Source organism: Sander lucioperca, chromosome 10 (genome assembly GCF_008315115.2).
Source record: "Sander lucioperca isolate FBNREF2018 chromosome 10, SLUC_FBN_1.2, whole genome shotgun sequence".
Lineage (NCBI taxonomy): Eukaryota > Metazoa > Chordata > Actinopteri > Perciformes > Percidae > Sander > Sander lucioperca.
Window position 1 is genome coordinate 38,274,559 of NC_050182.1, and position 27,433 is coordinate 38,301,991.

Sequence of the window (27,433 nt, forward strand, 5' to 3'; positions counted from 1 at the left end):
ACCTGTGACAGTTTCCTGCATGCCTCGCTCCCCTTTCATATCTCAGCTGTACTATCCATTAAAAGTGAAAATGCCCCAAAAAAATGATCTTAAAAAAAGATTTGACACAACTGCTCTCTGACCTAGTCTCTAACTAAAACAGTTGAAGTTTAGGGTAAAATAAATTTCTTTTATATCGAAGTGCACTACAATAAATTTAGATTTTACAGGACACTGATTGCAATTCTTGAAATACAAAAAAATATATATACACAGACAGGAAGACACTATGAAAATAAGTATTATAAATACTGCTTTTAATTTCTCATAAAAACTGTTGAGGGGATTTAGTACATTGTACCCAACTCATTTCACAACACCACACACTGAAAGGATTTATTTTGGATTTCATACTTGCTATTGCCATTACATGATTCCTATGTTAGTGAGCTTTTAATAATTCTTGGCATTGATTTCTGAGGCAGCTTTGAATTATGGCTTAATGTTTTGAGGGAATAACAATTAATTTGTGGGGCTGATTGATGTCAGGAAAACTCATTTTGCCCCACAGGAAAAAGGAAACATCTCTGACACATTCAACGGCAACCTACATTTTCCACTGGCTTATAATCCAATTAGCAGAGCAGCATTTATAGTGGGTCTAAGCACATGGATAAATCTGTGTCTCACTCAATGTAATGGATAATGGAACATCTAACGCTACCGAAAATGACAATGCTGGTAGAAAATATAAATGCACCCTTTTCTCTGCGACACAGCCACTGTAGTAAAGATTCCTATTTTTTTCTTATTTTGGCACTTAACTTTTCTCATGACTTCCTGTACCTCTGAACTGGTCGGGACCAAGCTAGCTGTACAGAATAAATCTCCAGGTAAATTCTGTGCCTCTGCTTTTGTGAAACCGAGTCAAGTTCAAAGTTCATCCTGTTGTATTTGACACCCCACCACAATTCCCCACTGCTACAGCTTCTTTTGACCAATTCCAAGCAGTGTCCTACACTGAACTATGGGACATTGTAAAGCACATGAAACCATCAACAGCCCCACACGATCCTATCCCTTCACAGATCATCAAAGATGCTTTTGATGCTGTTGGTCCCTCTATTGAATTTATTCTTAACTCCTGCCTTACCACTGGCACCGTTCCTACATGTTTCAAGCATGCGGTCGTCCAGCCTATGCATTCTGGTCCTGTTGGACCTTAGTGCTGCATTTGACACTGTAGACCAGCCATTGTCAACTGGCGGCCCGCAGGCCAGATCCGGCCCGCCAAAGCTTTTAGTCTGGCCCGCAGATTAATCACAAATTCAGAAAATGTAAAGAGGATAAAATGCGTTCTGTTATTTAGCATTTCAAGCATTTACAGCAGGTAACATTACAGGTCAGACCCTGTATTTGCATCTCTATTCACATGCCGAGATTCTGTACAGCGATGCCTGTGCTTCACACACACAGCTGAGCCGAGATGTGTGTGCGTTAAAACACGCAGTACCTGACTGGGAACGATACAAAGAGGATGGCCAATGGCCGCTGGGGCAGATGAACTAACGCTAGTCTCGTTACTGTAAGTAGGCTACAATAAAACCTTTGTGAGTAAAAAGTCAATACTTATCAATGCACTCACCTGTATAGACAGGCATAAACATGTAGAAAGCAATATTTCAATCTGCTCTGTCTGCTCAGTCCACTCTTGTCCACCGTGCTGTTTTACGCAAACACAGCTCTACTCTGCAAATAGAGAATTTTTACAAACAAGCTAAAACAAAAGCTAACTGTTTCTTAGTTTGCTGGGAATCTTGAAATTTGGACAAATTCTTATGAACTTAACTGCTGGCTGAGCGAACCATCCTCTCCGCTGGAGCGGTAAACCTATGGATGTATTAAGACCAAAACAGATGCATGTGGCTACTTAATATGCACGTGAATGACGCGACCATTATGTTTGCGTTCTTCATTCTTGATGATGATGCTGGTTGTATTATTTTGCAACAACATCGTTTCATTGCAAATGAGGCATACAGGACGAATGCATAGCCTGCTTATCTGTCCATCATTAAAGCTGGGCTATTCCACGTCAACTTTTCGCTTCAGCCTCTTTGACAGTGACATTCTTACCTGACAACAGCCGTTTCTTTCTGCAAGCATTTTCCACCAATCAGGACGCTGCATACTACAACCATGTTTCCTAATCACAGACTTTAACCATCACTCCTCAGTGAACTGCCTCCTAGTCTGAGATCTTTTTCTACTTAAAGAGCCAGTTATCATTATGGAGTTTCCATGTTTTTTAGGAGTTTGCTCACACTAATACATGTAAACAAACAAAATTAAAAAATAGCATTAATTAAGCAAGAAAGTGAACATTTCAAACAAGAATAGGCGTATTAAGTATAAATTCATTTTATTTTCTTTATTTGAAAGTCCGGCCCCCAGAGTGTTAGAAAAATTCTGGCCCTTGGAAAAATGTAGTTGATGACCCCTGCTGTAGACCATGGTACACTACTAGAGCGTCTTGAACAGTGGGTTGGCATCAAGGGTACAGCTCTAAAATGGTTTCACTCCTACCTCCACCAAAGAATGTTTTCAGTATCCATAGGCCAGTACTCTTTATCCCCTGCCCCTGTGTCTTATGGTGTCCCTCAGGGATCCATTCTGGGTCCAGTACTCTTCTGCCTCTACATGCTCCCCCTATGTAACATCATCAAAAAATGTAATATCTCATTCCATTTCTATGCAGATGACTCCCAACTGCACATCCCACTTAAATCCAGCAACTCCATGCAGCCTCTTTTAGACTGTTTGAAAGAAATTAAAATCTGGATGGCTAAGAATTTTCTTCAGTAAATGATAACAAAACTGAAGTTATTTTTGGCCCTTCAAAATCCAAAATTTCCATCCCTACCGACCTTGGTCCCCTTGCCCCCTATGTTAAATCCCATGCACGCAACTTGGGTGTTATGTTAGACTCCCATCTTAACCTGGAGAAACAAATATCATCTGTTGTAAAGACCAGTTTTTACCAGTTAAGAATAATTTCCAAACTCAAGTCTGTTCTGTCATACAATGATCTGGAAAAAGTCATCCATGCCTTCATAACCTCCCGCCTACTCTATTGTAACTCACTCTACCTTGGTCTCCCTCTAACTCTGGTGGCATGGCTTCAGATGGTTCAAAATGCAGCGGCTAGGCTGCTCACGAACACAAAAAAAGCGTGAACACATTACACTTGTCCTAGACTCCTTGCACTGGCTTCCAGTCCAGTCTAGGATACAATTTAAAATACTGTTGATGGTTTTTAAAGCTCTTCACCCCCTGGCCCCCAGCTACATAGCGGATATCATTCATCCCCATGTAGCTCCCAGGTCCCTCAGATCCTCCAGCCAAGGTCTTCTCCATGTCCCACGGTCCCGGCTTAAGCAAAAAGGTGACAGAGCCTTTTCTGTTGCTGGCCCTCAGCTGTGGAACCGACTGCCACCTGACATCAGAAAGGCCCCTTCTAATGCAATATTCAAAGCCAGGCTCAAAACTCACCTTTTTACATTGGCCTTCCCGGCATTTTAATTGTCTTACTCTGCTATGTTTGTAATTCAGTGTTTGTCTTTTGATGTCGTTTTAGCCTAAACCACTGATTTGTAAGTGTATTTTATTTTTATTTTATTTCCTTGTGGCTAATGCGCTATGTACAGCACTGTGGTCAGCGCAAGCTGTTTTTAAATGTGCTATAGAAATAAACTTTACTTACTTACTTACTTACTAAGGCTAAATTGAGCCAGGATAACTAGGAAACCCTGGCTTAATCCCTTATCTTGGTTTTGTGAAATAGCCCTCAGGTCTGTGTGTGCATTTCATGTTGTGGCTATGGGCGTTATTAGAAAAATTGTGAATAAAAATTGTTTCATGTTGATTACCTGAGGGAAATAGATGTGCCAGTTCTGAAAACGTCACACTTGAGGTGCATTCATCTGCTGCTCTAACATGTCTATGTTCCAGCTTCATATGGTAATATATTAAATTGCGTTCAGGTCAAACTTTAGCAACATTTGTTGTATACAGAACAACTTTATTGTTATAAAGCCAGAAATTGATATGATCCTGGTGAATGAGCAGCTCCTGAAATTTCTTGCATTTATTTGAGTCTTGCATGTGCATATACAGAATTTTGTAAGTGTGACTAATGCCTTTGTATGGGTTCCAGTTTCAAAGATTGTTGTTCCCATCAGTCACTTAGACACAAAAACAGGAAAATGGGGTCCAGGTTGAAAAAAATGGTAGTTACCCTTTAAGACTAGAAAAGGGCTATATATACAGTTCATTTATGTAATTTTACTTCATTTTGTATTTTATTTATGCACTTGTAATGCTCTAGATTTGGCTGTTACCCTATATATTGTTTAAACAAAAGCTCCCACCTAGCTGTGCAGGGGCTGGAGGCAGGCCTGGGTAATCCTGCATTAGTGGCTTAGGCTTCTCTGCCACTGTCTCCAGATGTGACTGATTCTCTTTCCCGCTAGAGCAATTTTATTATGCTGATGAGTGTTTCATCCTAATGGAAAAACCATTAGGGTAAATATATGCAAATAAAGTGCTCCATTCTTTCAACTCTGTTTGTGGCCTAAGGGTTAGATGAAGAGCTTTAATGTTTTCATAGAATGACAATTACTTCACAGAATGTCAGGGCCCACTGTCCTCACAAAGGTGCTTCCAACAAACTCAGACTTATAGTATTTACCTTCACTTTCATTGTGATTCCTATTTAGTTTATCTGAGCTTGTCTTTGGAGCAAAATCAGTAGTTACATCACATATTTCTCTTAATACACTTGGAGGCATTTAGTGTAGTTCATGGCATAGTGCAGCGTGCACTTCCACATTTGCAACTGCAAGACTGAACACTTCGCAGCACCGTTGTAAGATTTTTTTATTTATTTACTATATAATCTAGCTATTTTTGACAGAATGGATTTCTATTGTCACGACCCAAGCCCAAACCAAAATAACTTTGTCTAAGCTGAGTCACCCAAACAAAAAACAGAAAATACAAATGTATGATCACCTTACAGTAAATGGTCACTTCTCATAGAGTTTAGTAGTATTAACAGAAAATCACAAATTTCTGAGAGAGCATGCTTAATTATGCTTTCTACACCAAAGAGCTGCTCCCAAGTGCTAGTAGCCTAAAGGGCCCTTTATTTCACACCCAAACACTTTTCAACCTGTACGCAATACGACTGTTTTTTATTGTAGAAGGTGAGAGTAAGGTGCAGGGGGGCCTCCAAATTATTGTCAAAAAGGTTTTTTCATAAATTAAAATGTCTTAACATAATGCTAACATGTTAGCAAATATAAATCCCCACTGATGATAGGCTTACTGGCCTATAGGTAAGGTAGTCACTAAGGTAGCCATCCACAGATACAGTTCATCCTAAGGATTCACTGTGCTACATGTATGTGTAACATTAAAAGATGATTTATAAAATCATGCCAACAATTATTGTTTTAATAGCTTGGTATTCTATGCAAAAAATATATGTATAAAGGCTTTAGGTCGCCTACACGTTATTGTAGGCCCAGTTTAATATGCAACTTAATTTATACAATATATGTAGTAGGGTGTCTCTGCTCCGTCTCTCTTTCAGTTAAGGGGTCCTTGGCTTAAAAAAACGTTAACGACCCCTGCTCTACACTGTTAGTTATTGAATAGAGGCAATTTTGCCTTTTAACCCTCTGCGGTCTAAGGGCATTTTCACATATATTCTTGAATTCTCCTTTTAAGGGTATTGTTCTGTCCCCATCAGGACATTAGTTCTGTCCCCATCAGGACATTATGCGTGTGTTCCTTTAAGAACTGTAGGACCATCGCACCATGGGATGTAGTCAGGAAGTTGAATGTGAGCAGGACAACCTCATGGTTTTGTGTTATGATCTCTCCATATTATCCACTTCAATCTTCAACGTTCCATGCCTTTGGTAGCATTCTTGGTATGTGAAATAGATGCTGACATACTGTTCTTATATATTTGTTAAGTATTGTCAGTAAGTTTGATGTGCAATATGTATATTTTGATGATGATTCATAGCTCATATTAGACTGACAGTATGTTTCAGTAAGCTAGTTATTATCTATATTATATTAAAGATATATTATCTTGGGTTGTGCTACATGTAAGTATATTTTAGTTTATTTAGATAAACAATATAGGTTATATTACGTACACTGTGTAGCATATTTCCTTTATTTCAGCTTGCATGTTGGTTACTGTATATACAGCCGCATTACAGTGGCGTGTAGTTGTATTGTTTTTACAACTATCATTGTATAGTGTTCGTAGCTCATCAGTATGTGAGTAACAGGTCATTTTGTTTTATTTCTCAGTTTCACCCTTTCTAAATCAAATAAACTGAGTTACGACGTTCCCAGTCTCCAGTGCTTGATGGTGGAAGGTGTTTAGCTGCTAGTCAGATTGCACAGGGTTATGTGCATGCAGGACAAGACAGGTATTATAACTGATCCCCGTGTGTTTCATATAAAAAATGTTCAGAATAAACTCAGATTTCTGTATACTGATGCACAAAATTATTCCAGAGCAATGTGTAAAGAGATAATTTGGCCCTGAAGTGGAAATATTTCTCAAATCTCTTGTTAAAACATACCTACACTCAATTGTTTTGGTGCTTGAAATGAGTTCACAAAAGTAGCGTAATTTATGAATAAAATAGTAAATAAATGTCTAAAATGAAATTTTGTAATTTCGATTTATTAGTAGGAGTGTTGTCAAATTGCTTGGACTCGCCGCCGCTGCGTCTTTGGTCCTCAGAGGGTTTAAAAGAAATGATGAAAGGTTAATTAGAAAAAAAACTTGAGACACAGCACATATTACCTGCAACAGCTATGTGATTTCTTGCTTCCACAGCTGGGCAATTGCTTGTCAGCACGTCCAGCACACAGCTTGATATCTCAATACATATTTTAACGCGTGTAACGCTCTCTCTTTTTTCAGATGCGCAGACAGTACATTGTGCAGACAATGCATTGCGCCCGTGTGCAAACAACAGGATTTTAGTAGCCTTGTATTTCATGTGGGTTACATGTACATACAGGTTTCACAAACATACTGTACATTTGAACATTCAATGTTTTTCACCAAAATACAGTAGATTGTACACCCTGGGATATGTCGAATTGTTGCTTTTCATACCTAGATATATGGATTACCTTCCAAATAAACCCGTCAATGTGTCCTGTTTTCCAACCACCAGTGTTCTTAGAATTTAAGAGTATCGCCCCGAGCAATGTGTCAAGCCAGGCAGGTAATCACACACAGGAAGGCCAAAGTGCAGCTGGATACTTTACAAAATAAACCAAATTTCAAAATAAAACACAGCGAGACACGCGATTGGTCACACACACAAGCACTCACTGGGAGAGGGAGAGAGAGAGACTTTTTGTAGAGTGTAGAGGAGAAGGATCACTTTGTGACCGGTGGGGACAACTGCACGTTTTGTATGAACAGCCAGGCGAGCAATCAGGCACGAATCTACGCTTCACGGCAACTATTAATTTCTAAGTACATTTTTACTTATAGCACCAGAAATTGTATTACTTAAAGCTTTTACAGCTTTGTTTACACACGTTCTTTAGTAAATGTGTTATATTTAGCCTGAAAAGTAAAAAAAAAACTTTGTAAAAGTGCAATACCTAGCTCCTAAGGTGATATAACACAAGCTTTCCACTTACTGAAATGTGTGTGTTTGATGTGGAAAACTGGGTGTGAGACAGGTGACTTAATGCCCATCTAGTTTGTCTGCTAAGTGACAGCTGGAGAGCACTTTAAGGTCCCCACATGGGCCTTTATACAATATTAACGTTGTCTTAGTATGCAACAGAACACATGAAAAATACAGCTGTTACTGCCTCAACAGCCCTGTGGGATTTACAGTACATACAGGTCAGTATGGAGGTGGCCGCTGCTTGAAACTGAAAGGACTCTACAGCTACATTCATACAGTAAACAGTGCATTTTTAGTTTGTTGTATTCACGTGAATTTGAATGTTGAAGTTTTGCGGGAGTTTCTTTTTAGCCACAAAAAAATTTGTAAATGGTGAAAAGTATTTAATTAATGCAATGTGTGCATATTTGTGTTTTATATGTACATTAACATACTGTACTGTTAACAACTGTCTGGAATCATGATAACACTCATCTCACCACTGAGATGATTGCTAATCGAAACCTGCTAATAACAAATAGAACTCTGGAGAGCTAATATTTCTTCCACTTTGTTGTTGTTTTCAGTTGTTAAGTACTGTCAATGAACTAATCACTTCCTGCACAAGTGTTCCACATTAAAAGCAGTGGTGGAAAATAACTAAGATCAAGAAAATTCACTCAAGTGCTGTACTTTCAGAGTAAAATATTGCACTTTTTACTCCACTACATTTATATATATATATATATATATATATATATTTTTTTTTTTTACAGGGTGCGATTTGTGAAAAAAAAGAGGGGGGATGTTTTGAAACAATTTTATTCATGAAAATAAATCACAAACTTATTAACTGCATTTGCAGGAATACTTTTTTTTCTTTAACTCATCAAATGTTTTGCTCTAATAGCCTATCTTCACCTTCCTCATGCTGACACAGCGATGAGGAGACTGCGATCATGCACAACAAAACAAAACATGGAAGAATTAAAAACCAAAAAATGTATTTATGAACTTTAGTATTCAATGGAAAATAATATCATAATATGCCTATGTAATGCGTGCGTCATACTAAGAAAACTGTCCTTTGATGACAGACTTCAGTCGCCTGTTTCTACTTTCCTGTGAACCTTCAACTCCAGAATTACAAAAGCAATATGCTGTCGTTTACAACTGAAAATATTTTTCATTTTTAAACCTAAAAGCTGGACAACATTTAACACATCCAACAAATAGAGCATAAGCACTGGTCGGTCCATGTCTGTAATTTGTCAAGTAAAAGTAATACTAATAGCCCAAAGTATTAATGGTCAATTGATATTAGACTGATATCACATGCAGTAGCTCTGTATAAACATGAGTGCAGGTCTCTGCAGGCTGTTGGAGATCAGAAAGGGAAACTCATCCAATCAATCTCAACCATCTCGGACAAACAGCAGGGAGTCCTGGGAAACTGTGAGGCATCAGTAGTCACATCACATCATTGTGTTCCAACTGCAATTTTCAGCCGCTGAGTGTTGGAGAGTGCAAATAGAGAGAGGTAGGGAGAAAATTACAGTAGTCACCTCTGTGATGCAGCCTGTCTAATGGCATGGTATGGAAGCAGCAGACACACCCACACAATAACCCAGCAAAGAAAAAACAAAATGCTACATGGGACTGATGATACAATAAAGTCAAAATTACATGTTAACAATCTATGAATGACAAGTAGAGAAAAGCCAGAAAACAAACATCATCTTCATTGTTACATTCTCTATAACAATAATGAGAATTCGGGACAAAACAAAATGGATACAGTTTAAGGCATTTTGAGGTAAAGCAGTCAGTGTGCAGTGTTCTTCTGGGGACATATCAGTCCCCAGAGTGTGTATATATATATATATATATATATATATATATATATATATATATATATAAAATGTGAATGTTGTTGTCACTCTGAATGTCCCCCTGAATCCTGTTCAAAAATCAATTCAGTTCAATAAAGCATTGCTTGGTAGTTTATATGAAAAAAAGAAAGAATAGTTGAATTAGATAGCCAAATCTGATTTGAGTACTGAGTTGTGTACAGCCTCAAGAACTAGGGCTGCAGCTAATGATTATTTTTGTAATCGAATATTCTAGCGATAATTTCATCGATTAATCGAGTAATCGGATAAAAAATGATTTTGCCTTAACCTCTCAAGGATCACCGTACCGTGGACTGTGGTTTCCTGCTAAAAGCTGAGGAGTTACCCATCACGGGTGTGTCTTTGGTGTCTTTTTAGCCTTCAGAGGAGTTTTTCTATCCAGCCTGGAAGTTGTGCCATTTTTCGGAGTTGTTGAGCAATAAATCCAAACTCTTACATCCTAGATTTATCCACTTGATGTCCATAATTTATCACGTTTTCGGTCATTACTGCCGCTAGCTCCGTGCTACAGTCTAGCATAATTCTCCCATGATGCTTTGCGAGATTGTGTTGACGTCTTTCAACCAATGGGAAGGCAGGTCCGTCATACAAAGACTATGTAGTTGAAAAGATAGATGACTCCAGCGAATCCGAGCAAGAACAAAGGCTATATAGTAGGAAAGAGGTCACTGCATCTATCTAGTCATATCAACTCACGACATTAGGCTACAACCGCTAAAAATACTGCACGTTCTAGCTAGCGGCAGTACGTTAAGCTAACATCAATACGTTACCTTGTGTCAGCTGGGCTTGGTGAGCTGACATTAACAACAGGAGGTTTTTGGCTCAGGTGTTGGATCATAGTTGATGTGCTGTTGTGGTTGTGGCAAGTTCTACTTTGCGGTACACACATTGTACCTTGTTACCTTCTTTTTTTACTTTAAAATGATCCCAAACCTTTTACATTTTTTGCCTTTTCCTGGCGGTATCTTGGCTCTCCGCCATCGCGCCACTGAATGTTGTATGCGTCGTTAATAACGGTCCGTGTGAAACAATGACTGAGCGGAGCGGGCCGCATAATGCGACTGATTGGAATTAAACGAAGCTTCGAGGCAGAGAATTTGCCTCAAAGCTTTTTTGTAATCGAATTATTTGAATTATTCGAGTAATCGTTTCAGCCCTATCAAGAACTTTACTGTAATGGGGGTGTATTTGCGCCCTCTAGTGTCTAGTCACTGTAGCAGCTGGTTGGGTCGCTGTGTGCAGTGAACCGTGGGAAACTTTTGCCTGTGATCGTGGGAACTTTTCCATGCGGCTAGCTTGAATGTAAGTGTCTATGTTTGGTCTGTTTTTTTTTTTATAACCGTTTGAAAGGCTATATATTCAAAGTTGATTGATACATATCAAGCACTGTATTATGTTTTAATGATTTTCAGCGCGGTGCAAAATGTGACGGTTTAGTCATATTTGCTGTTTCCCCGCAGGTGAGAAATTGGCAGATTTTTCAGTTCTGCACTGAAACACAGAGTATAGCTACGTACGAGTGAAATTCATGTCTTTGTTCAGCCAAAAATCTTCAAATTTATTTTTTACTAAGAGCCTTGGTAGCCGAGTGACAGGGCATACCACATAACTGCAGCCACAGAACTGCAGCACTGTCTGTTAAATTCATGGTTTTAAGATTACGACAATGGGAAGATGACCTAAAGTTTGATGAGAAATTCCAACAACTCTTTTCACTAGCTGTCTGTCATTTACACTCAACAACCTGTTTAAGACAAGACGAGATGATCACCCAGGTTGTTGGTCTGGGAGTGTGCCTATGTTCCCACAGCCCTATGTTCCCACATTTCTAAGAATTTTTGGTTTCACTGAAAATTAGGCACTATGTTCCCACAGCCCTATGTTCCCACAGTTCCCACATTTCTAAGATTTGTTTTCCAAAATTAGGCACTGTGTTCCCACATTTCCTTTTTTAGATTTTATCCCCCTTTCTCCCAATTTGGTAGCCAATTACACCCAACCTATTATCCAGTAGCAATGGACTACAGATGGAATGTAACCCTAACATAGGGCCTAATTTTAAGAAAAATCTTAGAAATGTGGGAACATAGGGCTCTGGGAACATAGGGCCTAATTTTCTGTGAAAAAACAATTCTTAGAAATGTGGCAACGTAGGGCTGTGGGACCATTGAGTTGTGGGATCATAGGGCTGTGAGACCATTGGGCTGTGGGTCCATAGAGCTGTGGGAATATAGGGCTGACCTCGTTGGTCTAGTAGAAGACCAAGCACTTTGTTGGTGTTTTAGAGCCTCAGAGCCTTAGAATTTTCTTCTATGAAACCATCTCTGGTCAGCTGTGAAAAATAAAGTCACTGGCACGCAAAAAGCTTATCATCCAAACAACAGGAGGGTTTCTTTTTTGACTGTTTAGCCAATTTACAGAATTACCATTAATTATCTACAACCAGCTACAGTTGTCATTGTAGCTTGTCAAATCAGAGGTTGACAACTAATCCTTGTGCTTTATACAGCTTGTTAAGAAACCATTAATTAACTATTAATAATTAAATCTTAACTATGATTAAAATCACGCCTCTTGTACTTCAAAAATTGCACACCTTGAAATCATCATATTTACATATTCAAAATGATTATTTGCTCAGTACTACAACAAATGGAACTGCATGTATTCAAACTGTTTGCAGATTTTGTGATATAAAACAAAGACAATCTTATATATTATTAACACCTGATACTTAAAGTGACTATATGTAACTTTTTAATATTTGTGAAGCTCTGTCGTTTTTCATATAATGATCTTAAATGACCTGTAACAGCAAACAAGACTAACAGTGAAAAGAACACTATTTATATAGTTTTTAGTAAGGCGTCTGCTAGGGTTCGATTTTTCCCGTGCAGTCACAGAATGATTTGCGGCAGGTAGACGGCGCTACAGTAACACATTCTGATGGGTCACAGATTTCTTTGTAACACCAGAAAAGCCTGTGTTATTGTATCTAGCTAGGTAAAAGGTAGCAGGAGATTTCTTTATATAGGCCCAATTTTATTTTAATGTTATTTTAGAAGTTATCTGTTGTAGTTCTGGCTGATACTGGGGCAGGACCATCACAGAAAAAAGGAAATTAAACGAAGAACTAAAAGCTAAAAGGGAAAGGGAAAGACAACAGGCAATAACGCGAGTCAATCTCGGTCGGGCTTTAACAGATGGAGACAATTACGAGATTGTAAATGATTCTAAACCCACCCTGAATTGGCCCTCAGGTATGTAATATGTCTATTTCATTCATAAAATAACCTTAGATTGAGCGATGTGATTGTACGTCAGTAGACGACATTAAATTACATCCCCCTTCCTTTTAGCGCAGACGTTTTATTCCTTTAAGTCTGTGTTTGTGCCTACTATTTTCTTTTCGCGTGTCCCCCTGTAATGTTACGTGTGTAAAGCGTCCATGGGTTTCATGAAATGCACTTTATGAATCTAAGTTATTACTACGTTGGTTGCTTCAACAAACTCTTAATGCTTTGGCTGGTGACTCAGTGACAGTGATAATGTTACCCGGTTTAGCTCACGAGACATCCAAAGTAGGCTAAGTTACCGTATGCTACACTGGAAATGCAACGATGCATCTGTAACTTATTCTTTTATTGTAAATGAATGATTTTCTGTCTGAGCAAAATCCATCGCAACTGTATGACCTCCCTGTAATGCTAACTTAGTAATATACAGTGGGCAATACAGCAGCGTAAAATAAAGACCTTTATGACTAAGGCTGAAACGATTCCTCGAATAACTCGAATAATTTGATTACAAAAAATCCTCGAAGCAAAATTCTTTGCCTCGAAGCTTCGTTAAATCAATGTAATTAAGGTTGTACGGCTCACTGTGTTTCCACACGGAGGATTATTACTAGCGCACAACAGGTTGATGCTTCTGTGGACACAAGACGTTTATATACTGTCTATGCACGAGACTGACGGCCCAGATTACAAATGAAGGAAGACGAAAATAGCGAGGGTCTAAGAGAAGAGACAGGCGAGAGAAAACGACAGAAAGTTTGGGATCATTTTAAGCTGCAAACATGCTACTACATCATCTTTGTAGAAAACATCCCGTCTACTCATCCATTCCACGGAGCGAACCCGACACAAGGTAGCTAACTACCGTCTGCTGCTCTCGTCCACCGCGCTGTTTTACACAACTAGCCTACAGCATGCTACTCTGCAAATAGCCATGTTTTACCAACAAGCTAAAACAAGAGCTGTCGGTTTGTAGTCTGACTGTTTATTAGTTTGCTACAAATCTTTGGAAATTTAGCTGCTGCCGGAGACAAACCGGCTCCTCCCCCCAGCATGGCCACTTAATATGCACGTGAATGACGTCATCATGCCGGTGATGTATGATGATTGTATATATACAAAAGACAGGTTTCCTTTTTTTTAGTACACAGCAATAATAAATATTTACTATTGCTGTTTACTAAGTATTTCTTATCCGATTACTCGATTCATCGATGGAATAATCGGTAGAATACTCGATTACTAAAATAATCGATAGCTGCAGCCCTATTTACGACAGCAGGTGTGATAAAAAACACTACCACTTTTGTCCAAAGTGGCCGCTAGAATCAACACAAACTGAAAGTTACATATAGCCACTTTAAATGGGATAATTATGCTTGTTTATGCATTTAAAGGCCAAAGGGTGTGTTTAATAACACACTAACCCTTCTTTAGCATCAGGATTGAATGCAGTTAATTACCATTTGATCCGAAACGTAGAAGCGAGTCATTTACTGTCACAGGGTGTTCCAGCTCCTGCTGTACAAATGTTACCTGACTGTGCAGAGTAATATGTTCGCAGCAGAGTAGCAGTGCCTTTATTTGAATAGACTGTATACGCCATCTGCAATCCACTGCATATTGTCTCCTCTGCAGATCAATGAGGCTCATAATAGAAGTTGGTCTTCACTGCTGTGTTAACTGGATGAAATAATTACACTGGAGAGTATGATCATAGCAAGAAAGGAGGAATGCATTCCATTACAAGTTGTGTGTGTAATGATGTATATAGTAAAAGTCAGATCAAACAGATCAAAGCTGTGGAGAAGATGAGTGATGGAGGTAGCAGCGATATAAAAAGGCATGCAAATATATCAGGATGCCAAGCAACCAGCAATGTTAAACTGGGAATAATACTGCAGTCACGTACAGCGTTATATACCTGGTTTTGACTGAGTTCACTCCATAATTGCAGAACCCCTGCTGCAATTTCCTAAGTGTAACCAAGCATTTTGACCTAAACCATGATCTTTCCCTATAACCTAGTGCACTATGGAGTTTGATTGTAAGATTATTTTTGAACATTTTAAATCCTGCAATGTTAACAACCATGTGTGCTACCTTGCAGGCTTCTTCTCCTCTGCCTTTGTTGGTGCATTTCTACATGTGTTACCACCACCAACTGTGGATTAGTGAAATAGTGTGAAAACAGCAGCAGGTAGTGTGTCGCCTCACCCACATGCTGGCCCTCGTGCACGTGTAACCTTGTGTGGGCATGATTTTGAGAAAATGGGGACCCACTTGTAAAAACATCACTCCATAGCGCTACTAGTGGTCAATAACTCCACAGGGTACTTGGAACCAAGCTGTTTTAGTGCCTTAGCCTAACCATAGAGGTGGAAATGTGCAGAAAATGTTTCTTTAGTATCAAAATGATCATCAATTATTATTAAACAACCCCCTTTGTATAATTTATATCTACTCATTCATTAACATGTTGTAGCCGTTCAGTGGATCTAATTTTACCTACTCTAAATACTCTGTTATTGTATTGTAATGTATTATATTTTAGAAACTTGTAATGTTTTTTTTACGTAAAATATTAATCTTCAAAGAAACTAGTAACTACTGCAATCAGATAAATGTAGTGGAGTAAAAAGTACCCTTTGAAATGCAGTGGAGTAGAATTATAAAGTAAATTACTTAAAATGAAAATATTTTTAGGAAATTACAAGGACCTCAAAATCTTACATTGGTGTAGTACTTGACTAAGTGTATTTAACAACAGCTTCCTATTGCAGTTTGTTGCCAACTACACTGACTTGCATAACATCAGCAGTAAGCTTGGAGGACATTTTTCAACGGAAATGTTATCCATATAGTTTGCAGTCAAGAGAACGGTCAGTCAATGACAGTGGCTGAAATTGTAACTATAATACCAGATTACAGGAGAGGATGGTTACCGTTTAAATGTTCCTCATACCAAAACAAACATAGCTGGAGAGACACATTTTCTGAAGGACTAGTTTTACTTAAAGCTATTTTCAATCATTTGAAGATAGTTTTTAGGGCTTTTTTCCTTTATTAGAGATGTGATGACTCCTTTGTTTGACCTAATTGCTTTGGGATGTATATAGAGTATATCATGTGTTCTCTTCTAAAAGAGATATTGGTGTCAATGAGAAATCCTGAATTAAGAAAGCTTAACTTATTGACTAACAAATTGACTAACATGTCTTTTTCTATTCTTCCTGTTGGTTTCTGCTTTCAGCCAAAGGAGCTTTTCCCCCCTCGTTAAAAAAGAAGACATTTACTGCCACTTATTCTTCTATATAATGAAAACCAGCTTCACAAAGCTTGATAATCCATCGCATAGACATGAACCCTTCAGGTTTGGTCAAACCTTGGGTTTGGTTATTATTTCACTGTGTTCAAGTTGAGTGTTTTGATATCAGAGCAGCATTACGCTCCACTCGGTTCACTGTCAATCACCTGACACCCACAGGAGGAAATGAAAGACAAATAATCCCTTAAAATCATGTTGCCTTACAAACGAAATTGACACATCTGTGGCAGTTCAGTTGAAGCTAGGATTTACAATGAAAAATAAAATAAATGTTATAAATCAAATTAAACTCTACATGCAGCCCAAATGTGTGCAAATTGCTAGAAATATTATAGACAACCTGCACAACACTGACATGTCAATTGTATAGTGGCTTTTGCCTATGTTTACCTCAACTGCAGAGAGAATCAAGTCTTTATTTGAAACAGGCTCTTAGTTCTAATTTCCTCTGTAGTATGGGAGCAGCAGAGTCGTTGTACTGATAGAATTAGTACTTAGAACAATGACTACCTTTACGTGGAGATATTATTTCGGTTTTTGCCCTTATTCCGAAAAAGACAATATCCCGAATTCCTAATATTCCAGTTTCCAGTGTGACTTGTTAGACTGTGCAAACACAGCCTCCCTCTATCTCTTCTGACTGAGGAACAGCAGCAAGAGTATGAGCGCGTCATGTAGTGGGCCAGCGCCTTGCATGGCAGCGTCGCCACCATCGGTGGATGTGAATGGGTGAATGAGAGGCAAATTGTAAAGCACTTTGTCCAGTAAGGTAGAAAGGCGCTATATAAATGTATACCGTTTACCATCGGATGAGTTTCCGAACGCTTCAAACGGGCACGCCATACAACAACACTGAAACCAGCAATTCTGGGAACCAAGCGTTTTATAACTGCATTTTGTGTCCCATGTTTGTGAGAAATTACACAATAAAGTTGTGTAAAACAAAATACTGGGAACCAAGCAATCGGCCCGTTGCGAACATGCACATGATTCAAATGGACAGTGCTCTAGTTTGTTAAACCACCTTATTGAAAAGATTGGCGTTGCGATGTCTGTTGATATCCAAGTCTTTCATAATGTTTAGAAGAGAGTTGTGGGCTTTTTTGGAGGGCATGCGTTCCCTACGACAGCCTTGCAAACTGTTGGCTAGTTGGTTTATGTACAACAACCATAACAACGCACAGAGCTGACGGTAAAGTCTACCATACACTAGAAGACTCTGAACAGACTTTGAAAAGACTAAAGTCTGACACCATCTCACATCACACATAAAAAGTTAAAATTCCATAGTCTTGCATTGCCAGACCTTCCTCCACAAAAAAAAAAAAGTGCTCTGGTTTATTGGCATTTCTTTAAACGAATCACAATTGTCTTGGGCAGCAATAAGCGCTACCAAGACTAAAAAGTTACAATAATATCAAATACGTTTAGATTTTTGAAGACGGGAAACAGACTGACTCGGACTGAGTTTTATGACCACCTTACACCAAACAATTTAGACGAAATTAGTCTGCAACAGTGAAACTTGAAAAGTTGTTTGGTGTCGGCAAGAGGCCGTAAACTGGTGCAAACTGCAGTAAAAACTCCGATTGAGAAGCATATTCCAAATGCACTGTATACCTGTCCAAAGAATGCTTCTAAAACCCACATAATACACGCATATCCCTCGTCTTAATCGGAAACTGATAAATCTGATAAATTCGGAATAATGTCATATTCAGAATAACAGCGTGCATGTAAACGTAATCAATTCACGTGAGCCATTGTTGTACAGGGGATTCCACTCATCCTCAATGTTTGTTAACATGGATTTATTAGAGATTCAGTAATTATATAAATACTGGCATTTATTTGATAATTTACTTTAATATAGGCAATATTCTAACATACACACTTAACTGATATGCATACTACAGTTACAGAAGATTTAATAATAGAAATATCTCTCTTTTAGTCATTTCAGCTATCACTTCACAAAATGATAAAAAGTGATAAAATCCAGTCGAACAACACTTAGCTAGCCAGTTTTGACACCATGATGGACGGTTATGTTCACAGTCTCTTAGATTTCCAATCTCAACTCATGTAGCCTGAATTATTCTTGCCCTTCAAATGCCAAGCACCTTCCTGTGATGCAAGACTCCAGCCAGGCTTCATTCACACCCACTACCTCCAAATCACCATGCTGTCAGACCTGAAACCATGGCAACAGGCATTCTAGTCTCCCAACACACTCAAACTGTCACATGTGCGACTCATTAAAATACATTTGCTTGCACATTAGCATTCCTATATTTTTAGGATTATTCAGTTCCCTTCATGAGTTGGCAGGTAGAAATACCACAGCCAGTGTAAGCTGCTGTATTAAGTATGGGAAGCCAAACTGATATTTGAGATATACAAACACTGTCTTGTCTTTAGAGATAATTGGTTTTGGCTTTTATGAATATATAATGCAGGCAAGTTACAAGTGTCAGTATCGATCTTTCTAAAGAAACTCGGACTAGGTTTACTGTAAATTGCAGTGATTAGTCTCTTAGAGCAGGAAGTTTTTGGGTGCACATGAAGAGCAGATCAGTTTGAAAAATGATCTTTAAAAAAATATCTTGGTATTTGTTTGGTAAAAATTGACATATAAATGATAAACCTTGTTAATGACAAATATCACAGCAAAGTAGAAGGTCCATTGTCTGTGACAAGAAGCCATAATACGGCTGGGCGATTTGGACAAAAAAATCTAATTTTAAACTGAATTGAGTGATACACATGTATATCTCTGTTTTTTAACAAAGTAGGCTAAATGTTAAGTTGTAATCAAAGTCACGTGAGATGGTACAAGCACTTTTATTAAAACAGTAAAATGTGAAGACAGGTTTTCCTTTCCTGTTTAAAAATGGAATGTATGTATAAAGGCTTTAGGCCACCCTATACATTATTGTAGGCTAGGGCGTTTTAAAATCCTGTTTGTGTCCCCCCTACTTTCAAATTAGTTTGATATTATTTTCTCGGTGATTGGCCACTATTTTAAGCAATAAAGAAAGTGAGACATCTTTTTTTTTATACATAGTTTAGTACTATTCTTTCTGGCATAATTTCATTATGGTCAACTTCATTATTTCCTGGATTCTGTATATCACCATAGTCCCTATAAATGTATGTAGAAATGCAGGAAATGGGATTCAAATCAAAAACATTTTTCTGGCAGAGGACCCCCATGCCCCCTATTTTTCTGTCTTTGCACACCAGAAACGTGTCTGACGCGGCGCTGCTGCTGCTAGCCTTGTCTGTACACGTTTCCCTTTGATAAACTGCACTCAAGCAGTATATACTTCATGTTAAACATAAATATATACTGATTTGATTACAGCAAAGACAACGTCGGCAGTATTGACGGCAAAATAGGCTACAGAATATTTCGTTCTGTATTGACAGGTGAAATATTTGAAAATCTATTTTATTTTATTACATTTATATCTGCATTTATATAAAAACCTAGAGACTTTCAAACATCAAAATGTAATTTATTAAATGTATTCGTGTCAAAATGACATAAACATCTTTTCCTATTCTATTTTGAATGGAAACACTTCCAACACGCTTGCCTGTCGCATGGAAAATAGGCATCGGTCCTATTTCTAGCATGCATGCCTGAGACGTGCGTGTCACGCAGGCATTGTGTAAGCTCTAACCTGTTAACATGTGAGCCGAAATAAAAACGGACACGCCACGCAGCTGACACGCTCACGCCACGCATCCAGTCTGTAGCCAGCCTAACACAGCGTTGTCTCAGAGGCAGGTGTCCTCTGGCTGCTCCTGAATCCTGGATCGAGACCACAGATGACCGGGCCCCTCAGCTCTGGAGCTTCTCATAACCTCTTAAAAAGATTTTATTTAGGTTATCCCTTTGTTTTATTTTTCTTGTGTCTTATCCATTTTTGTTTTGTTTATGTCACTCTTTTCTATTGTTTAACTTAAAATGCAATTAGATGAGTAAGATAAAAATAGGATCTCACAGCCTATATTAGCAGCAGCTCCTGACCCGGCCCAAGCTCTATAAGAAGACGAGGAAAAACTCCCCAAAATCCTGAGGTTAGCAGAAATGGGACGAAACCTTGGGAAAGGCAATTCAAAGGGAGATCCCCTCTTTTCTGGGACGACCAGGGGTGCTACAGGATTTGCAAAACAAAGGCCAATAGAGCCCCAGCAGCACTGGGGCTCTATGGTCAAACACATTCTCAAGAAATCCTGGCAGTCTGGAGAGAAAGAAGAAGAAGAAAGATGACGGTGACAGGTACAGTGATCCATCACATGATAACTACGACTAAGATTTGTGCCTGCTGACATGCTGATTCTCAGCTTGTTTCCGAGGAACTCTGTGGTCTCAAACATGACCACTCCCAGCTGCCACGCTGCGGTGGGGCCGGGCCTGTAGATAAAACGACTGTACCACTCGGGAGGAATGTGAGAAGGGGTACCTACAATACACAGACATAAAAATAAAATGGTGAGGGTGGGGCGAGGATAAGCTTTGTCTAAATGGAAGAATCATAGAAGGGTAAGTTCGTGAAGAGCAGGAGTAGAAGCTAGACTCCTTACTGTAGAAATTGTGGTGAAAGGATCCTTTCTTTGCGAACCAGCTCAGTCCAAAGTCAATAAGATGCACACGAGGGACATCTGAGCCAGTCTCAATCAGTATATTTTCCACCTTGATGTCTCGGCGAAAGATGCACTGGCTCTCAAGTTCAATTGCTGCATCAACAAGCTGTGTCAGTATGATCTGAGAGACAAAAGGAGAGAGATGAGGGATTGGAGAGGAGGGTTTTATGACATTTTCTCATGGCTGCAACTGCCTTTAGCCTATAGGCACTGAAATATAGTGAAGTGGGTTATAATTTTCGTTTATTTCTCTCTTTGTTTGGCTGGGGCTTTGTTTACAACCTGTTTGACTGCCTACACAGCCTGTTTCTTGCTCCATCACAGCAATTACTTATTTGTGAGTACAATGTTATCAAAATCAATAGAAATGATGGCCTAGCAAAATAAGCCCTAAATTGCAAAAAGAAAAACCTTTAAGTGCCCACCCTCACACACATACACACACACACACTTACAAGGATCCTCTAGTAGCTTACCTTGGCCTGCTCCTCCAGTAGGGAACCTTCGTTGTCCTCGACGTAGGTCCTTGGAGGGAAATGGTCTCTCCAGCACCAGGATCAGCTCCTGGACCAAATCATAACAGTCCAGTAGGGACACTGGTGCAGATGTCCCCACTGATCCACTTGTTCCGGCCGCAAATTTTAATATGACAGCCACCTCCGCGGACAGCTGCTTCCCATTCTGGTCCTGAAACATCACAACAAAGTGGAGGATGAGGGAGAGGAGCACTGTAGAGAATAATATAGAATCATTCATCCATAAAGCATGCTGTAAGAGAGTGCAGTGCTGAATACAGTTGATTTCAACAGCAGTAGGTTTTGCTTACCACTACTTTGCACAAGACTTGTCCTTTGGTATGTGTTTGATGGCAACCTGCGTGGACAAACAGGACTTTGGTTAGCACTTCCTGACCATACTGTGTGTGAGTGTGTGTTCAAGAATGTGTGTGTAACATTTACAGGTAAATTATCTGGTCTGCGATAGCTGGAAAACACAGATCTGCATCCTCCTATGCCCAGCTGATCCTGCTCTTGGTATTTGGCCTTAAATTCAGCAAGCACACATATTTTGTTTAAATACAGTTGTGGGGACTACCAATTATGTAATATTACACCTAATGTAAATCATGCTAACATAAAGCAAAACCCTACATTCATCACTATCTACTGACCTGTTAGGACGGCAATGGACAAATCCAGTTTGGTCTCCTTCAGGTTTTGATTTCCTTTTCATCTTCCTGCTTGGTCCTTCTCCATTGGCAATAGCCTTCCTCTTAACGCCTCTCTTGCTCACATCATCCACAGATACTAGGTACTGCAGCTTTCTACATGAGAAAAAAAACCCAGAGGAACATCAGCTTGTTGACAGTCACAGGCACTAACATGGACAATAAGTCCTCCAAACTAAATAACAAAACAGGCCGTCATTTGGTGCTTTCCAAAATGGCACATATTAATCTTCTCTGCTCTGCTGCCGGAGCTGGAGTTTAGCTGTGGTTAGCCTAAGTTAGCGTAAAGACTCTGGAGACTGGGGGAAACAGTAAGCCTGGTTCTGTCCAAAGTTTTTTTTTAAAAATGCCTGCCAAAACAATATTTCTCACTGTCCTATAGTGGTATTTATCCATGTGGATAGTTTGTTTTATTTGTCCAGGTTTGGAGATAGATGTCTCTCCACCCCAATTCAATCAGGAGAGACTTTGTTGCAGATATGCAAAGATTTATTGTACATATGCATAATATGAAATGTACAGAGTTCTTGGAGATTAGACTCCATCGTTATAAAATCATTTTTAAAGAAGCCAAGACATATCCCCCCGATGGAGTCTAGACACTGGTGGTGGCGGCGAAGGAGCCCGAAGACCAGACCGAAGGAGTCAACGGAGCATTCTGCTGGAGGAAGACCGAGGGTGTCACGGGAGATGGTGACTAGAGGTGGAAGGGGAGGAGTAGGGTTGCACACTTTGCCTGAAATGACAGATTTAAAGCAGTGTAATGCTGTGATTGGATCATGAATTTCGTGGCCAATTCTGGTTGGTTTACTGAAAAGTGAATGCCTCTAAACAGTTGAAAAGTTTTAGGAAGAGAGAGTGGTGATTGAAGATGTTAGAAGTCTTCCTGAAAGAATTTTAATGGAGGTGGATGGAACATAGTTTATGATGCTCACAGCAATTGAAAATTTAAACATTTCGTCATTGTTTAACTCTCCTGTGTTCTTTTTAAGATGGAGACATACATTAAACTGAATTAAAGCCTTCAGCATACATTATACAAAGCCAGATCCATCCACTGGAGTCTCACAAGATTAATTTAGGTTCAATAATAATTCCAAACACCACTAAATGACTTGCACAATGTGAGCGCAGGACAGTATCGACAAGGGGGGTGTTTAATTATGATAAGCAAGGGAAATCAAATTTATCATTTAGGAATTTTAATTGATTAATTCAAATCATGTCCCCTCTTTATTGTCAGAGATAGAGGATGAGTGCTAAAAGGAATATTAGGAGAATAATGAAATGAAGCTCTTGCATTTGAAATGAATGATTTATTAGTTTAGAGGAGATTGGAAGGAATCCTTTGTCCTCATAGAGCCACAGTTACCAGCAGTGATAACACAACCATTTGCCTGACAATACATCCTCCTTCCTTCCAAGTGCAGTATTTGTCATTTGTATTACTATATATAGTCATTATGAAATGGACATGATTTAGGGAACATAATCCACCGACTTCATAAACTTCCTCCAGCTCAGCAGTGACAGATGAAATAAAAAACACCATTTATAATCTGAGCAAATCTTGAACTACAGATAGCCGAAGTATTTATCAGACACACTCACATGTAATGGTATTCATATTCTGAAAGCAAATAAATGACTGTAAACAAAGACTATCTCCTGCCATTCCTGGAGGATATCCTCATTATTATGGATTTTGATCAGGGCCCAGTTTCCCAAGAGTATATCTTCAAGGAAAAAACTGACGTGGTTGGGAATTATCGCTATACCACAAAACTGCTCACTTTAAACACACTGTCTTTATTTCATTCTGCTCATTTGGCAATGGTAAATAAGACTTAAGGTTTTAAAACCAGCCACTATTCTCTGGAGGTTGTAATGTTTAAATTACCTCGCAGTAATAAATTGTTGGATGGAACATACTCACAAGTAGTGGAGCTAAAATGTGAAGTTTTTACCTGTTTATATGCTTAAATTATGAAAGAGATTCTGTCGGTTTTGATATTTCGTGATAATGCAACCCGTTGTCACTCCCAACTCGTCAAATAATGCTGCTTGGTCTGTTGCTCTTTGTGTCTGATACTGATGCACAAGGCACCCTTTAACGTTTGTATGGCATAGCAACAGCTCGACCGTGGCACTGTAACATGACATAGTATGAAGAGAATCAGAATCAGAATCAGAAAGGGCTTTATTGCCAAGTACGTTGCACATACGAGGAATTTGTCATGGTGGTAGGGAATAGTATTACCAAATAGTAAGACCAAAAATCCATGTAAGAAGGTAGGTTGGGGTGGTGGATGGGTCAAACAAAACAGGACTTTCACCCATGTGACCAGGATTCGTGCTCCATTCTTGTCCTGTGTCACCTAAACTTATATTTTGTAACCCCACAATCTTTCCCTAACCCTAACTAATGCCAACCTTACACCAAACGACTATATAAGCTATTACAGTGTTGCAGACAAATTTCCAATATCGGAATGAATTCATGAGAGTCTTGCTAGATTTGGTGTGCGCTTCCATCGTCTCAATAGTTTGATGGTCATAAAACTCGAGCGAGCTGTCTAAAATCTTTTTCCCGTCTTGTCGTTAACACATTAAACAACACCAAACGGATGTCACAACACATTAACGTTAAGTTAAAACTTATTTGCCAGTGGTTAAACTGTGCCGCTGTTAGCCAAGGTTAGCTTGCTAGCACGTTACAATGCGGTACCAAAATCATTACCGATTGCGAAATTAACCAAATAAACATACAGCTGGCTTATATAGTGTGAATGCACTATGTTTAAGTACAGAAGTGCGCAATTTGAGACACAGTACTAGGTATGCTTGAAAAAAACTAGTTAGTTTAAGTCTTATACATTATGTCTGAATTGTTTGACCAATAGAAGACACAAGACACAGAATGGAACGTTGAGGTGCTTCCACCGGGCGCGTCTGCACTGCGTTCCGGAGGCGCTGCGAGCAATCGCTGCCATTCAAGTCAAAGCTTGATATTCCACCAGCCGCGCCACGGTGCGTCCCAGAAGCGTGCATGAAGCGGCTCTCCGCTCTGCTCCACTAAAGATACGCGCCAGGTCTATTTTTACGCGAGCCGTTCGGACAGCCGGGCAGGAAGTGAAACAGCAAGACTATCGGGACAATTAACTAAAAGACTACCCCCAATATCGTTTGTCTCCTCTACAACACCATGGACAATGAGAGATTCATCTTGGAGGTTGAAAAACATAATACATCACAGAGAAGGCATGGAGTGAAATTACAGCAGTGCCTGGAGTGGAAGGTAGATACTAGCTAATAAACACACAATTGTTCTGTAAAGTACTTCTGCGAGTCGGGTAGCAAGATACTCCGCTTCTGAGACACTCTCGGTTTGGTATTTCGCAAAACCGCAGCGAACGCAGCACAGACACGCCCGGTGGAGAATCAGAGTCAAAGCTGAACTGAACTGACCAGGGTCTACAAATAGCTATAGCTACAGAGGATGAAATATCTGAGAAACATGACCAGCAGATAAATCAGATTCATTGTTAAGTTGAGAGAGAAACAACTTCCAAGCTTTTTATAGAAACCCAGTCTAGACTGTTGATTAAATTACATATAACACTGAAATTTCTCTGTAGTCCAAATGAAAATTTCCAGCTATGCCAATTGGTCTCTCCCCAGAGCACTGAAAGAGAGAAAGAGATGTTTTTGTTTTAAAGGCTCCAAACTCAAGTTCATGTGCAATTCTCCTTTTTTTAACACAGCAAGCTGTTGGCCAGATTCACCCTGTATATTTTCAAATCCTTTTTGGCTTGATTCTGCTTCTTTCTCTGTGTCTATAGCAGTGTGCATGCCATCTGTCTTGCTTGGCTGTTTTTATGTCATGTTGCTATACAGACCCTAAACAGAGCTGTGACAAAGGTACCCTTTGGCGTCTGTAGTGACGCATTGGGTTTTCAATTGACTCCAATTTTAACCCACCAGTGGCAATATTTGGGGCTTTGTGATAACCATTGGAGAGCCGAGGCATGAAACACATTTTCAGCCCAAATAACGTATTCAGTGGGAGGACCCTCTGTTCAGAGATATATTATAAGGATAATTGCACACAACTTTTTATTTTCATCATATTCCCATTACTTTAATAATTTTATATAGAGGATGGCTTGAGTCTTGTTAGACTCCCTGGCCGCTAGAGGCTGGCTGCAAAAGTGAGACAATTTACTGAGATCCCCTTGTTAAAAATGCACAACTTTTCAACTGAATTAAACATATTTACACCCTGGTTCAAAGAACTGTTTTGGTCTCTCTCTCTCTCTCTCTCTCTCTCTCTCTCTGTGTGTGTGTGTGTGTGTGTGTGTGTGTGTGTGTGTGTGTGTGTGTGTATATATATATATATATATATATATATATATATATATATATATATATATATATATATATAGTTTAGTTTATAACTCATCAGATTAGGTTATATTCAGGTTTAAAGTTCTGCATAATTAAGGGGGTGGTCACAGTGATTGACAGGTGCATGTAGTGAGATGAGGCTAGCCCTAGGCTGCAGCTCTGCTTGTTTGGTGTCCCCGTCAGTTCAGTTTAAGCTAATCCGAGTCACTGCACTTGACCTCCCAGCCGTGTTTTAGCCTTTTAGACAATATTCAAGCAAATATCCTACACATAATATGGCTTGCTGTACGTTTGATTATACTGTAACAGACCCTCTCCAGTTGTGTCAGTGTTTTTTTAACATCCGTGAGCATTATTAGCACGTTAACTAGCTAACGTTAATTCGCTATAGACAGAAGCCTCGGACAAGGAAGGTAATGGGAGCGTATGCTAAACTGGCTTGCACCGAAGTTAAAACAGCTGAAAAAACGGCAGAGCTGAGCGATTTTCAATTCATTCCCTATGAGAACAGCGGTACGAGTGAAATCCGCTGATGTTGTGTAGAGTAATAAGAAGCACTATGGAGCTAAGTGTTGTGAAAATGGAGGGGGGAATGAAGCGATCCCAGCCGGGAGGTTCCTCAGGATCAGGACCCAGTGGCCCTTATTGTTACTATTGTTATCAAAAGATAAATGATGTTAACGTTTAATATAGACTATAAAGTTCACAACAAGACCGATTCATAACGCTGTAGTACGGAGTTTATATAAGATGATACTCTGACCTCCCGTTCCCGTGAAGGCAGCACGGAGCTGACAGAAACACAGAAGAGAAGAGTTGCGATCCACCATCTCGTCCAAGCGCAGTGCCGTAAACTGGTAGGTTTTAATGTTGCAGATCACTGTTTTTTGCAACAT

The 27,433-nt window shown here is 39.3% G+C and overlaps 1 pseudogene; it reads right to left on the minus strand.

The window, feature by feature from the left end:
* Positions 1 to 3,140: 3,140 nt before the first annotated feature.
* On the minus strand, positions 3,141 to 27,433 carry LOC116035272 (annotated as a pseudogene).